General features: G+C 48.2%; 1 long non-coding RNA gene across 1 annotated transcript in view; it reads right to left on the reverse strand.

Moving 5' to 3' along the window:
- Positions 1–1,414: 1,414 nt before the first annotated feature.
- LOC146895730 (uncharacterized) overlaps positions 1,415–16,342 on the reverse strand; it is a 36,442-nt gene continuing 21,514 nt past the window's right edge. The window contains exon 3 of the long non-coding RNA XR_014997847.2: positions 1,415–1,767. This is a non-coding gene — a long non-coding RNA (uncharacterized LOC146895730). The remainder of the gene's footprint in view (positions 1,768–16,342) is intronic.

The raw sequence follows: 16,342 nt of genomic DNA on the forward strand, positions 1-16,342 counted from the left end.
GGAGATGAGGGCGGTGTTCCTTCAAGGCGAGCAAGGGCACACCAACATCATGAGAGATGTGAGCCTGGTGCTCGGGTGTGGGTGGAAAGGCCAGCCAGGAACACATGGGTTCAGTCAGGATGAGGCAAAGAAGAACTGAAGGACAGGGACGGAGCTGGAAACACGGGGAGTGAAGGCTTCTTAAACCTTCTGTATGGTGGGGCAGTCAGGGCGCTGTCTAGTGGGTGACTGTGAGGAGACGGGGTCAGCGCTTCAGCGAGAAGGATGCTATAGAACGAGACTGCAGAGTTTTACCCCTGGGCTGACAGAGGCAGAGGGGAATCAGTTCTGTGGAGACCCAGGAGGCAGAGCTTCAGTTCCCACCTTAGTCTAGAAGGTGAAAGAAGGAGAGAAGAAAGAGCAGCAGAAGGTTCCAGAAGAGAAGCCCCAGTCAGCAGGTAGGAGGACCAGGCACAAAGATCACCAAGATGGGGCCATTTCCAAAGGAGGAGAGGTAATGAAGGCAAGTGGGCTGAAATAGAGAAAAACAAGTTTACTTCCGGCTAGGGCTATGTTCCGGTCCGGCTTACCCGGAATGTACTCTGCGTGATGCTGGACTCCACTTATGTAGATCAGGGTGTTTGTGTCAAAGAGAAGCGCACTGCTGGTCAGCATAAATATGCACTAGGAAACTCAGCGCTCTGGATGAAAGACTAGCAATAATGGCTCATTCTTGATAGTGAGCAGGGGCTTAAGACCCAAGATCTCAGCCGCCAGTTGCAGAACACAACCAAAGCAACTGGAGAGAGGCTCCCTACACAGGATGCTTGTGAGATAATCCAGTGGCCCTATCCAGCCATTGCCTTTGAAAGGCTCTTCTGTGGCACGGAAACATACTGGTCTGTCGCTTTAGAGGGAAAAAATGTCATTCATTACATCTTATTTTAGTGAGTGTGTGAGTGTGCACAGAAGTGTTTGCATGTGGGCCACAGCATGCATGTGGAGATCAGAGGGCAGCCCCTCCCACCATGTTGGTCTTTGGGATCGAACTCGGGTCATCAGAGTTGGCTGCACATGCCTTTACTGCTGACCCGGTCTCACCAACTTTAGGGAGTATCTTTTTCAAATGTCCCCAAACAACATAGATAAAATGCAACTGTCTCCTAAAGGAATGCGCTGCGTGTGTCCACCGTCTGTCCCAAACGCTGTGAATAGGCACGCGCTGCGTCCTGGCTTCCGCTCGGGCACGCGCTGCGTCCTGGCTTCCGCTCGGGCACGCGCTGCGTCCTGGCTTCCGCTCGGGCACTGAGCTCTATCAAGCCACAGAAGTCAGGCCGACAGTGTTCTCGGCGCTCTTTGGGTTGTGTTTACTCAGAGGAAAACAGAACTCACGTCAAGTAGAAAGACAACACCCCCACTCGTCGTGTTTGGCTTAGCATATTTCACAGACAAAAATGAAGCTTACACTACAGTCTATTTCCAAAGTTTAGTAATTCCAGCAATTCTTTTTGCATTTTTTTGCAATTTTTTTTTGCTGGAAAAAACAAAACAACTTCCATTCTTGCTTAATTTTACAAGGCATTTCATTGCTTTTTGGTGTGTCCTTATGTGTGCATGTATGTGATTTCTTTATTTCCAGCCCTTAGAAACCCATGGCCTGCTTTTTCCTGTTGCCTTTCATGAAGATAGAATGTTTCTTCGCTCTCCATGCTCTTTCTTAAAGCCACCCTGCATCACGCTCCTCTTCTTCTGTATGCCTCTCTTTCTGTCTTCGGCTACATGATTGTTCTGCAATTAGGAAACAGCAGAAAAAAAAACATATAAAAATGACAAACTTGTTGGCAGGGCTGTGAGGAAACAGACTAAATTTTACTGGTGACATTGTAAAGGAAAAGAAACAAAACAAAACCCCCAGACTTGAGAGCAATTCTGAGGCTTGTGACAAGCCATAAAATTCATTCTTCTCCTCTGTGACCCAGAAAGGCCTCGAGGGGGAAAATGTCCTGCAGAGTAACTCCAAGGAAACAAAAACAGATTTGCAAAAAGATGTTTCAAGCCTGCCATAGATTAAAAAGAAAACTGGGAACGGCACAAGAGCCCAACTACAGGAAGTGGTTTAGGGGTGTATGCTCCATAGTGCAGTGGAGTATCTAGTGGCCCCTAGGAATGGCAATTAGGGGATGGTTAGGAAATCTGGGAGGGATGAGCAAGAGCCACTGCGTAGGAAACAGAAGAGGTCAAGGTCAGGATGTGTGTTCTGTTGCAGGCTGTGTTCACCTTGCCTTCCCCACAGAGCCCTTGGGCTTCTATTTCCTAGTGACAAACCCCACTATCCCCAACTCACACACACACACACACACACACACACACACACACACACACACACACCTGCGAAGGGAAAGGGAGAGTCCGGAGGGAGAGGAAGCCCTCTTAGTCTAGCAGGATTTATTAGGTGGCATTTGAACTGAATTGCCAGAGCCTCTGTCAGTGTGGTCCATGCTGAGGCACGTGACCCTCCCAACTCCTAACTGTCTCAGAGTGAGCATCTCACCAGCCGCTTGCTAAGGAGGAGTCAGAATGAGCTCAGAGTCGGTGATCTGACCCATTGTCACACAACTGCCGCTCACCCGAGAGCTAATTTTGTTAAAGGAGGAGCACCAATGAGTCTGAATACCCAACCAGAAGACCCTCATCATCTTGGAGACCTAGACACAGCTCTCCTGTGCCTGGGTGCAGTAGCTTCTCCTTCTGCTTGGGCTGTGGAACCCAAACCATCACCTCCTCAGGGTTCCACTGAAGGACCCCAACTCATTTTAGCCACAGTTATGTCATTTTGCAAAGAAGCTCAGTTCAGAGAAGGGCCCCCGGAATGCTGAGCAAAGCAGGATACCTGAGGTCAAACCGAGGACAGCCTTATTAGGCTGCAGGACAGGGGATTTATGGTCAGACATCTGGTGAGATACCTGGGACAGCCTTATCAGGCTGCGGGACAGGGGATTTATGGTCAAGACATCTGGCCTAGGGGGAAACAAAGACTTCAAAGGACTGACCATATATGCTTGAGATAGGGACAGGTCAGTTATCTGGTTTCTTTGGTCCAGGCCAAGGACCACGAGGCCTGCCCTCAAATTCACCCCTCGCCTCATTCAAACTGACCAATGGGACTCCTGTAACCGCGCTTTTGCTTCTGTAACATTGCTTCTGCCTATATAAAGATACCCCAAGACGTAGCTCGGGGTGCTCAGTTCTCCATGTGATTGCAGCACCCACAGGCCTGTGAACATTAAAGTTTGCCTCTTGTTCTTGCATCCAGTGGCTCTCGGATCTGGTTCTTGGGCACGGGTCTCCACGCGTGTGAGACACCCTCTGGGTGCTCTTTCACCACTTCATCACGGTTCTGTCTCCGCAAACCACACCCCAATCTTAATTCACACACGATGGGTACCCCATCTCTTTAGACAGAGGACTGGCTGGTAAAGATCTAACCCCAACCCTGGGGAGAAAACCCCTGACTGGTTCCCTTGCCAGCTGCCCTGTTGTAAAACTCCTGCTGCAGCTGAGCTCACGCAGCCAACCCGACACGGTTGAATGGAGAATGAGAGATGCAGGGAAACCCATAGCTGAGAACATTTGGGCTCAGGTATAGCTAGTCATAAAACAGTAAGGAAATGGCAGCTTTGAATACGTGTCACCTTCGCTTTTAAACAAAACTTATTTAACTATAATCTTACACAATATGGTTTTTACATTTTTAATACTAGGTCATGAAATTCCTAAACTGTCAATAATCAGATCCCACAAGCCAGGTCCCACACAATAACCCATCTTGCCACTAAAATCTGGTCCATAGCACAATTGCCAAGTGGTTTGTTCACCTTTGGATACTGCCCTTCTTAGAGGAGAAGCCTCCTCCTGTGGACCGAGGGCAGCATCCTGGGGAGCTATTCTTGGACACTTCAGCAAACTTTCCTGGCCTGCTTTAATTCTATGGTCATCTCCCATCCTTGTTATGGGAACTCCATCAGCTTAGCCAACGACTTTCGGGGTGGCTAGCCCTATGGGCATGGTTTTCTCTGAATATAACTGGATAAAACTGAGGAGGGGGTTGTGCGCGCTCTCTCTTGGGAGGTCAGAGCTGAAGCAAACCTTGAGGTTAGTTCTCCTCACCCTTGGGGAGAACGACCGAGCAGCGGCAGTTGGGTGAGCCACAAACGGTGTCCACCTCGTCTGTATTCGTGAGTCTGTTTCCTATTACACCGCTTAATGAATTATTAAATAGACTATGGTGGGTTCTTGCTTCCCATCCTCTGCAGATGTTTTGCATGTCACATGTACATGCTTCCCTGGTGTCCCTTTCAGTCCTCCCCGAGTGACCTCGCTCACCACTAACACAGAGCCCGACACAGAGACCTGGAATTAGAACTACATTGGTCTATTTCTCATGACGATAATAAAATGCCTAAGCAGCTGCTCTCTGAAGAAAAGAGGTTTATTCTGTGCACAGCTTGGAGGTGGACTTTCCAAGAACAAAAAGATAAATGCACACACGTGACAGTAACTTCAAATGGGGAAGGAGGCAGTGCGGTGGGTTTTAGGCCTGCTGGGGAAGTGGCAGAAAAGGAAACCCGAGGAGGAAAAGACTGGGCCAGCCTGTGAAAAGCATTCAGCTAAAATCAAAAAATGAGGCAAATTTACCAAATTGCTGGAAAATCTATAAAACCCTCTGAGTGACTGAACAAGAGACCAAGGTGAACAAGTGAGGGGGTGTTTACTTCTATTTGTCGTTCACGTGTTTACACCCCCCTGGCTGGGGTTGTATTTCCTTGCTTCTCTGGTCAATTCGGAAGACTCCTGCAATCCTCTACTGTCCGCCCCGTGCCTCAGGGAGCCGCCCCTTCTTAGTGATCCCACAATCCTTCGCTTCCAGCGCCTTACCCAACACCTGATGTGTACCAGAACTCCTTCAGAGAAGAGGCAAGGTGACAACAGTGAAGCCCCTGCCCTCGTGGGAACAAATGGAATACCAAACCTAGAAATGGCTTCCAATGAAAGCACGGGCTGGAATAAAAAGTGCCGTAAAGCAGTAGGAAATGCACACCGTGGCAGCCATCATAACAAAATGCTACCACCATGAGAAATCAGTCCCCGCAGGGTGGGATTTTTTTTTTCCTGAGGCCTCTGCACGTCTTCCCGAGTCTCTGCTCCTCTATGAGTTAATTTGCAGGCGTCCCTTTGTGAGTCTGTGCTCTCTCCTTCTAAGGGCTCCAGTCACTTTCTCAGGGTCACTCCTGCGACCTTCCTTGTCATAATGGTCCTGTCCTAAACTAGTTGCAGTCTGAGGTTCTAGGAACAAGGGCTTCAGTATATGGAGTTGACAGACTCACAGCTCAGTCCAAACAAGTGGGGAGCATCCTCCCCTCCTCGGGGTGGCAATGTTGAACACATCACGAGGAACCCAAGGATCTGTGCCATGATGCTCTCTGTAAGTCGTGATAGTGCATTTAGGGATCAGGTCTCATTTCTTTGTCCCATGTCCCCCAGCTTAAATAAGTATTTATTAAATAAGCAATTAAACTTTTATAGAGAAATTGTGTTTCAAATTCCAGAGCAACCTTCTGCTCCCTTAGTAGAAAACTCCAATCAATCAACAACACGCCCAGTTTGGAAACAGTTCATATCAAACCACCTGAGCAGCTCCTGATGCTTTCCACATTCATTTTTCCAGCGAGCTTTGAACTGTATCCAGCTACCTGACAGGAACACTGAAACTGTATCTGACTTCCCAGTTTTGCAAGTTTGAGGATTATTTCTGGCTTGGAAGCCATTCAGGTTCAAGAATATCAATGGCAGCATCTGCACCCAGAGTTAATGTACCGCTCCATCTGTGCCATCCATGAATACACCCAGTGGAACTCCCAGGAAAAGGAGGTGGAGGATTGAACCCTCAGTTAGAGGAGCAGCAAGCAGGCGGGCTCCCTGTGGGGAAAGGCATCGGGCAATGGCTACAGGAGAGACACAGTTGGAGACAAAACACTCCTGCTTCACACACTCAGAGAAAACACACAGCAGATGGGCCAGGAAGGGCACGGGGAAGGCACACCCTTTAAGTTCAAGGTAGATAGCAGGCTTCTGCCTTTCACGGGGACCGCTCCATCTGTGGGCTATGGGACTCCTTACTTAATCTCGTTTTCTTGTTTGAGTGGGAAAATAGCGCCCATTCTTCCATTGTGAGTACAAGTAGAGCTTCCATTATTAGAAAATACAACTTAACTTCAACACTCAGATACACTTATTCACACGCACACATACACACAAACATGTGTGTACATGTGCATGCTTTAGCCATGCTTCCAGGTTCCTGAAAGGATTTGGGCAATTTATAAAATCCCTTAAGATATGGCAAGATTTTATAACTTAAAGATGGGGTGAACTTTTGCTTCCGGCTGCTACCAGATCTTTCTCATTGAGATTTGCTGAAACAGAAGTGAACCCAAAGGCAATAATGCTGCCAACAGAAGCCCAGTTGGTATCTCTGAGGGAAGGGAAGAATGCACTCCATGTTTCAGACACTGTTTGGCATAACAAATGTCAGAAAATGAAGTTCTGTGTGGCGAGCAGTGAGGAGGTTCTTCTCCAGGGTCCCCACCTTGGTGTCAAGACACCCAAATTATACAGGAAGTCCGGAATGTCTCGGGTGCCGTTGTGATGGACTATGGAGGCGGGGAGGACTAAGTAGTTACAACATTCCCACACAGGACAGCTAGCTCATTTCATTTCCAACGGCGTCCTCAGGGAACGGGGAATATGGGGAGCAATTAGAAGACACACAACAGCCGAACTCCTCACAGCAATGAGACCTCCAGTACTACAACAGAACTGTCAGTCACAGATGTCCACAGGCAGCAGACGAGTGACGGAACCTGATAGGGCATCCAGAGCACGGGTCTGGCCTCTGAGTGGGCTGCTTTGGCCAGCTCTGTCACTCGACTTCTTGGAATCCAGCTGCGCAAGATGACTGTTGTCTCGGTTGCTTTCTGAAGTCGGTGAACCGCAGAGAACCTCTGAGACAATGCCCATTGGTTTCCATGGCATCGGTGAGGAGAGTGCTCAGCAGCTGGAAGGAGAACCCTGCTCTGTGGGAGGCCCGGGAGCTTGTTCCCATTGCCATCCTAGTGGGCCTGGAGGACTAAGTTTTAGTTACTTCTCTTGTTGCTGTGATGGAGCAATGTAAGGAAAGACGTTTGTTCTGGCTTCCAGTCTGAGGGCACAGTCCATCATGGTGGGGAAATCCTGGTGGCAGGAGCTTGAGGAGGTAGCCCACCTTGTCTGCAGCAAGGGAAGCAGGGGATGATGGGTACTGGGTGAAGCAGGGGATGATGGGTACTGGAAGAAGCAGGGGATGATGGGTACTGGGTGAAGCAGGGGATGATGGGTACTGGGAGAAGCAGGGGATGATGGGTACTGGGAGAAGCAGGGGATGATGGGTACTGGGAGAAGCAGGGGATGATGGGCACTGGGAGAAGCAGGGGATGATGGGCACTGGGAGAAGCAGGGGATGATGGGTACCAGTATTCAATGCACTTTCTCCTTTTCATTCAGCCCAGGAACCCAGCCCATTGAACAGCGCTGCCTATCATTAGTGTGGGGCTTTCTGTGTCGGTTATCCTAATCTATAAACTCCACCGCAGGCACACCAGAGATTTGCCTCTTGGTGATTTTGGATCCTGTCAAGTGGACGATCAGTATAAACCATCACCGATCCACCCTCTCCAAGGCTTCTCTAGACTTCTGAGGGCTTTATCTGCACTGATCTCTTCTGCTCATGACAAAGACTCTGTGTGTCATTCGTTTGCTTTGGAAACCGATCTCCCCATTGAGGTTCACAATCCCTTAGTCCTTTCTGGTTACTGTGAAAGGGACCCTTTCGTGGGGAGAACACATGTTGAACTGGAAGCCTGAGATTAGTGTGCCAGTCTGGTGGGGCTGTCCCATTCTGGGTTGGGAATGGCTGACTCCTTCTTGAGTTCTTATGAAAGGAAGGGACACAAATGTTCTGCAATCTTTTTATAAGGCATTGATCTCAATTACCCTGGTGAATTAACCTCTTGTCCAAAGCCCCATCTCCAAACACTGTTACACCAGGAGCAAAGTCTTCAGCATGTGTTTGGAGTGGTAACAACACCAACACTTAGTCTATGGCACAAACTGACTTTCCTTATGAAAATCAGAGGGATTTAATCTAAAATATGACCTGTTTGGCTACTTTTAACATGAGCCAATGAAACAAAGAGCCCTTGCTAATCTTTATTTTTTTTTCCTATTTTTTAAATAACTTATTGTTTTAAACTTACGTTAAACATTTTCTTCACATGGGACCTCTCTAGGGCCACCTGCAAACAAGGAAGTTGAGCACATAACTTTGGGAAGAATCCCTTTCTTGTGTAGTCTCCTAGAACACGAATATGGCCTAAGCGCCTCAGTCCTGAGAGCCAGCTGGGACCAAGGAGTTTTGGACACACATTGGCTGTGTGTTCCATGGACACTTGCCATAGTATTCAGACTGGAGTTCAGAGAGAGAAGGTGTAACTAGAAGCCTATATCCCGGGACGTATGGCAGGAAGATTCTCTATTAGTCCGTCTCCATCTCTAGTACATGAACGTTGATGCTCCATTGAGAGAACCTCTCTGGACCCATAGGTAGCTACCACACACACAGTCTGTGCAGCCCCCCTTCCCATGGCCCTCTGCTCAACTGTCCAAGATTTGAGACTAAGGAGACAAAGATCAAGCCGAGAGAAGTACCTCTTTTCTTACCTGTTCCCAGCTTAGGACTTTAGCATGGCTAGACCCACCTGTTTCTTTTCCTCAAACCCTATGGGTTTCCTGAATTTTGGATTTTCACTACAGTGCTTGAATTGCTTTCTTTGGGGGGGGAGGCTTCTGTTTCTCTCTATATACTAGAATACGCACCAGGGCTGCACAGGCTTTTGTTTTGGTTTGGTGGTGGTGGTGGTGTTAATGTGAACAGGGTAACCACTTGGAGGCAGGAGCTACACCGTTCTTTTATGTGTGGATTCTGCCAACGGTTACTGAGCATGTACCAGGCATGGGGCTGGCGATTTCCGGTGTGTAGCAGCCAGACACCATCCAACCTTCTTGGAACTTAGATTAAGGTGGGAGGGTGGGGCTGAGAGAGACTGACATAGCCGCAGCTGAACAGCAGCAGAAGTTAGGCCTGGTCGAGACAGAGGGTGTAGGATGAAAGCGAGCGGTGCTTGGACCACACCGGGAGGAGTCTCCAGGGAAAGCCCCCCAGGAGGAAGGCACCTGAAAGATGTGGCAAGGTGCACGAACCAGGGAGCGATTCAGGGAGAAGGTTGGTGGAGCCTGGCTGGGTCAGTGCAACCCAGGAATTGGGGTGTGAGAAGAGGCTGCAAGGGAAAGAGGGGCTGGATCCCACAGGGTCTTTGGGAAGAGGCATGATTCAGTTCCCAGCCAACTGTAGTGGGAACACCGAAGGGGCTTGGGGGCAGGGTTGTAAGCTGAACTGTTTCCTCCTCTAGATCACTCTGGCTATAGGAAAGGAAACTACAGATAGATTCAGCCACAAGCCTGGATGGTAAGACCGGCAAGAAGCTCACAAGGCTCCAGGTGAGAGCCATTAATGTCAGACCTGGGCTGTAACAGTGGAGGTGGAGGGGAGTGGACACGTTGTGAATACCTAGGAGAAAGAGGCAACAGACCGATGGAATAGAGGTTAGAGGCGTTCCGAGGTCGCTGGGTAGACAGCGGCTGCTTCTCAAAGGTGAATATCGGCGGCAGCTGGAGGGAGGACGAAGGGAGCCACACCGGAAGTGCTAAGGTCTCTGAGCTCTGGCTGGAACTGTCCGAAAGATGCTTAGGTACGAGTGTCGTGGGGTTCAAAGGAGAGTTGGGACTGCTTCTTCCATGGTTCCTCTGAGCCCCCCTTCACACACACAGAGCATGCCCCAAACAATCACTAGACCCCAGACACTCAAACGAGACCGCCATTCACCCAGAAATGCATCAAGCCCTTGCTGTAGGAAGGCAGTGCTTTCTCAACATTCAAACCCAGCGACAGCTTTGCTGTCAATTGTCAAGAGGGAGGCAAAAGAGTTAAGTGCATAGTGAGTCTCACAATCTCTCAATTTATCCCCCAGCTTCCCCCCATATTAAAGTTTGGATACTTAGGTCCCAGTATAATAAAATCTGGATTAAGTTGTAGAGGAGCTTAATGGAGCCAAGCCACCGAGCCAAGTTTCAGTTAATACATTTTAAATGAAAACACACCAGCAAGATTTAGAACAAGGGTCAGGAATCATAAAATAAATACCACAAAAATAATTCTTCATTGTGAAATGAAGGGTGTTATGCCCCTGGGAGTCTAAGATCTCTTTTCAATCAATCTTTTCACTTGGAGACAATTAGCAAGGCCCTGGCAGGCTCTGCTCGACGCCCCGAAAGAAGCGAAGAGCAGCAAAGCCAGGAATCAAAGCCAGGGACTTATCTACCTTCATTTTTAAACTTGGCTCTGAGCTTTAACAAAATATTGTTGGAGGGATGAGACCGACAGACCTGCAGCTGGGCAAGAAGAGAGGGTCAGTGCCCTGAGAACAAAGAGTCTGGTTGTGTGAGCAACCTTCTAGAACATTCTAGAAGCAAAATGAAACTTAGGTCTCTAGGGGTGCTTTGTTGTCTGAAGATTATAGGTGCTGGGTCTTCAGTCAGCAGTGAATCAGCTTCCGGGCCCTCCCTCTACCGCCAAACTCTTCTCAAATTCTTCCAGAGAACAGTGCCAGTCACAATGGAGGCCACACGACTAACAACGGAGGGTGCCTGCTGTCATCTATCAACTTTGTCCCTCCTGTGGTCTCAGTCCTTCCAAACTGCACAGGTGTTCCGATGGCTCGGACAAACACCAGAAAGCAGCACATCTCTAGCCCAAACCTGAAAGCTGTCCCCTCCCTGCCTCTTCCCCCCACAACCTCAGAGAGGCTGTGTCACAACCTCAGAGAGGCTGTGTCACAACCTCAGAGAGGCTGTGTCACAACCTCAGAGAGGCTGTGTCACAACCTCAGAGAGGCTGTGTCACAACCTCAGAGAGGCTGTGTCACAACCTCAGAGAGGCTGTGTCACAACCTCAGAGAGGCTGTGTCACAACCTCAGAGAGGCTGTGTCACAACCTCAGAGAGGCTGTGTCACAACCTCAGAGAGGCTGTGTCACAACCTCAGAGAGGCTGTGTCTCCTCGTGGTTCACTTGGACCTTTTGGGAAAGTCCATAGTGCTCCCCTGCAGGTTTCTTGATGACCTCCCATCCCTCTGTGCTTACCCTCTCTGTCTGTGGGGTTGGCTGATATCCCAGGTAGCCAACTGTTCACCAACTTGCCCACCTCCTGAGGACCTCAGTCATAAACACTTGCCACTTGCTGCCATGTCAAGGTTCCCTGGTGATATGGACACACGTTCTTTCATATGAAAACCAGAAAAATCCATCAAGAGCAAATATGCCCATGAGTTCCTATGTCTGGGGCATGGGGTGGCGTTGACTCTCCCAGCGAAGCAGACAGGAGTCCCAGCTAAAGTGCCTGGTAGGTAGGTCAATGTTTGTAGCAGACACCGTAGTCAGCGCTTCAGCACTAGAATGAACACAGACTCGCATCTGGGCTGAGATTTGGCACGATCTCATATTCTAGACTCTTCTGTATCAAAACCAGCTGTATCTATCTACCACAAATGGAGGGTTTGTTCTGAGGGAACACAGGGATGCTACACAGGCCCGGGCAAGGCCAAGCGTGGCCCATTGTCAGCCTCACGGTTGGACCAACGGACCGTGGCTAGCAGTCTCCAGGCCAACACATTAGTATCATTTATCCTAATTAAACCTGCTCTGAGGGGGCCTGGGGTCTGGCTGTGGTGCATCTGTGGAAAGCTGTGGGAAGCCAAGGAGCTTGTAGCCACCATGTCTGCTCAGAGAAAATAAACAGCGATTGGCAAGTTGGCCCTGGAGAGCAACCTCAGTTTTTAGAGAAGTTATTTTCCAGCGTTGGAGCAGCGCTTTTCTTCATTCTTTTCCTCATTTTTATGCGCATTACTACTGCTGGCCTCCAGCCAGGTCCCCTCTGCCAAGAGAAGGAAAAGAATGAGAAAATCTAGGTTTTTTTTCCTTTATTTGCTTTTGTTGTTTTTGTTTGTTTTTTACATTTTTAAACTGACTGGAAACAGAAGGTGTGAAGAATATATGCAGAGGGAAAGGAAAGAGGAGCTGTGTGCCTGTGTAGAAGAGAGATGTCACGGAGGGAGAGCATTCTACACTCAGAAGTGCATCATGGTGGGATATTGGTGAGCGGAGGGGGACCCTTGTGGCAAAGTCCACATTTCAAGTCAGGAGTGCCGAAGAATGTTGGATACAACAGTGGATGGGCGGTGGCGGGGCAGGGTGGGGTCTGAACTGGGTTGCTACTTTTAATTTCTTCTTGAGGCAGGGTCTGCTTTTGTAGCTCATTCTACCCTCTAATTTATGATCCTCCTGTCTCAGCCTCTGGGAGTGCTGGGATTATAGGCATGTCTCAGCATCTGCAGCTCAGTTGTTGCTTTAATGACTTGCTTGAAACTCATTTTCCTGTTCAATAAGGAGCACCATGGGGAGGTTTGCATACAATGTTTCCCAGTTCAGAGCTTGGTCTAAATCCCTAGGTTTGCATACAGTGTTTCCCAGTTCACAGCTTGAAATTCCTAGGTTTGCTTACAGCATTTCCCAGTTCAGAGCTTGCTCTAAGTCCCTAGGTTTGCTTATAGTGTTTCCCAGTTCAGAGCTTGCTCTAAGTCCCTAGGTTCGCATACAGTGTTCCCCAGTTCAGAGCTTGCTCTAAGTCCTGCTTCTCACCAGACTGGTCTTCTCCAACCACAGAATTTCCTCCTATTGTTTATCTCCCAGAGTCATTCACCATTCCTACTTCTGTGAATGGTGACAGTCTGGGATAATCTGGCTCTCTTTCATCTGTCCCATCATCTGAAAACCCACTCTCTGAGGCTACAGACATGGCGCAATGGTTAAGCACACTTGCTGCTCTTGCAGAAGACCAGGTTCTATCCCAGCACCCACATGGTGACTCACAGCTGTCTGTAACTCTAGTTCAAGGGGTCTGATGGCCTCTTCTGACCTTCAAAGGCACCAGGTACACATGCAATAAATATTGATGTACGTAGGCAAATATTCATAGACATAATTTTTAACTAAAAAACACATTTTCTGTGATTTATATTCGACCCCCCCATACATGTCGCCAGCCTACCCCACCTTCTACAGCTGTTGACCAGTGAAACCTGCCTCTTCATCTGACCCAAGGTTAGAACATGTGACTACAAGGCTGCCTTGATGTCACAGTTGCCTGGGCTAAGAAAGAACAAATGAAAGACAAGAGAAGCAGGAGGGAGACTTGCAGGGAAGAGAATTTGTTTGCTCGATGAATGAAAAGCAAAAAGAGAGGGTGTTTCCAAGCGGCCATAGCAATGAGACACTTAGAACCTGCATCTACAGCTCAAAGGCTAGGTTTGGGGAGACACTTGGAGAGTCATTACACAGCAAGTTTAAATTTGAACCCACAGTGCTGCTCTTTGTGAACGGTCTTAGTCCCTTAGTTGCTTTTCCTGCAACCGTGAACAAGATGCCCAAGGGAATGGTTCAAAGGAGCAGAGGTGTGTCTGGGTTCACAGTTTCAGAGAATACAGTTGCTTGATCGCACAGGCTTGCAGAGAACACCACGGCAGTGGCAGCATGTGCCAGAGAACCGCTCGCTTCGTGGTGGGTGTGGCACAGAGAGCACAGCAAAGAAGGGTCAGGTTTAAGATGCCAACAAAGACTCCTCTATTCACAATAGTGCTCACCCTCTGGGGCCCATGCTTTCCATTCCTTTGGGGATACACTTCATATTTAAATTGTAACACCTACAATTTAACAACATAACACCTATAGATCAACCTACAGCTGATCTATATTTGCGTTCATCTATACATTGTCACCTTTCATATCTGCAGTCAGGATGCATGCCCCACCCACAGCGCTGGTCCTTTAATACCCTCATCTAGCAACTTTGTTCTGACTCCTAATGACGCTCCTGTATCCTCGTCGGTCTTTTACTAACAGGTCTTAATCTTCAGTACACACATGTCCAAATTGCCTTTATCTTTAAAAACACAACAAATTAATTAACTGAAAAAAAGGAGAGAGGCAAAGCATCCCCACCCCTGACCCTGGCTCCCCTGAGCCCCTGCCTTGTTTTTGTGTTCTCGGCTTTCCCATGAGGGAAAGAGGTTTGCCTGGAAGAGGAATAGCTACTCGGGTATTTACTTCCTCATTTCCCATCAGTGGCGCTTGCCGAGGTCACTTATAATCTCAAGTGTCTCCAAACCCAAAGGATTTGCTTCAGTTCTCATGTCAGTAGCCATTTCTGTAGCCAGCACTGATGCTCCTGGAGAGTCTCCGCCCCCTGGCCTCCAGGGCTCCTCCTTTCCGCTTGCCATTCCTCTTCTTTGGTCTTTCCTCTGTGACCTCCACATTAGAATCCCCCCCCCAGTTTAAGCCTTGTGCCATATCTCCTCTCCGGTACAGAAGCCCATCCCCCAGGAGATGCTGTCAGGGATTCATAATTTAATCCCATTATCTTCAGAGAACACCTTCCCCATGATTTCATTTCTTTCCATTTCTGTGACTTACTTCATGTTCCAGAATATGCTGCGTCTTAATGAATATTCCATCTACCAATAACGGGGATTCTGCTGTCGTGAGGCGTGTGCCATAAACGTCTGTGATATCACGGTGCTGATGCATTGTTCAGTCTCCTGTGTACTTACTGACTTTTCTCTATCAATTATGAAGACAGGAGCTGTTGATATCTTCAGCCATAATTCCGAACGTCTCTTTCTCTTTCCAGTGATTCCTTCTTGGGTCTTCAGCTTGGCTATTGATGAACATACATCTGAACTGGCTTACCTCCGTTCTAAATTAAAAATGTTATCATTATTACTAGCTCTTTCTCTTTGTCTATGGGAGTATTACGTCTTCAAAATCTACTCCAGGTCCAGTGAGATGGCTCAGTGGGTAATGGTGCTTGCTACCAAGCCTGACAATCTTACATCCTAGCCTCTCTCTCCCGCCATCCTCTTCTGTGACAGACTGAGAGGCATCAGCTGACCACACAGATAGCAGTGACCATAGCTGGTCATCACTGTCCACCCTGGTCCCATCAGATCAGTCACGGCTGCATTCTGAAGCATCATCTTTCTGCCTTCGCTAGCTCTCTGGGAAAATTCATAGGATTTCATTCCAGCCCCTTGACATTTTCCAAAGGTTTTCAAAGTAAACAGTCCGAAACAATTTAATTACAATGCTTTGAAACTGAGCTAAGATAAGTGGAGTTGAAGAATGCACACCAAATGCAGACACAAAACCATTCCTTAATGAAACTGTCAGAATAGAAAGGATGCATGTTTGGCTCTCAGCACTGAGAGGCGAATCCTGAATGGAGACAAATAAGAGTGTGTATTGAGCGGTGATGAGGTCGGAACCAATGTCCCCGGGAAGCTGGGGTCTGTATCCTTTTCTGCTTGCTTTCTTCCCAGGACCAAATAACACACAGGAACTAGTTGAATATCTATTTGGCACAGTACAAAGAGAATTACGAAGGTACTGATGCTTGCTGAGAAAACTGCCCACACCTCTTTCATTAAAGATCAATACCACTGATTAGTCATTATTCTGTTCTTTTTCTTTTCTTTTCTTCAGACACTGTACTTCTGGGTAAAAACTCGAGTGACCACAAAGAGCCATATCCAAATCTGCAAGACAGCCGCTTAGAGGCCTTGGGCTGGTCTCTGTATGTGGCAACTGTGTAGATTTTATCTGGGCTCTTATTGGACAGAGATGGTAGATACATCTTGCCAGGAGAGGGGCAGGGTCTTTTCTGCCAAAGTGGGGCGGCAGGAACTTGCAGGCAGGCCTGCTTCCTGTTCCATACAGTATGACCTACGACCAAGGAACTCACATCATCATAAACAAAGAAGTACAGTGGGAACCAAGATCGATGCTGCTTGCTGGATGACAGACAGCTTGGCTCAGCTAGTTTCCTTATCTAGTTTAGGGCCATCTTCCTCTTAGGGGCATGCAGCATGAAGGGGCCTGCTTGTTGGGGTTTCTGTCCTGCCTGATACCCCACAGCCAGCAAGCCCCAAAGAAAATCACACAGAGATTTCCATAAGTTATAAAACTGATTGGCCTATTAGCTCAGGCTTCTTGTTAACTCTTGTAGCTTATATTAACCCATTATTCTTATCTATGTTAGCCAC

This window comes from Myodes glareolus, chromosome 2, assembly GCF_982192425.1.
Source record: "Myodes glareolus chromosome 2, mMyoGla1.1, whole genome shotgun sequence".
Taxonomy (NCBI): domain Eukaryota; kingdom Metazoa; phylum Chordata; class Mammalia; order Rodentia; family Cricetidae; genus Myodes; species Myodes glareolus.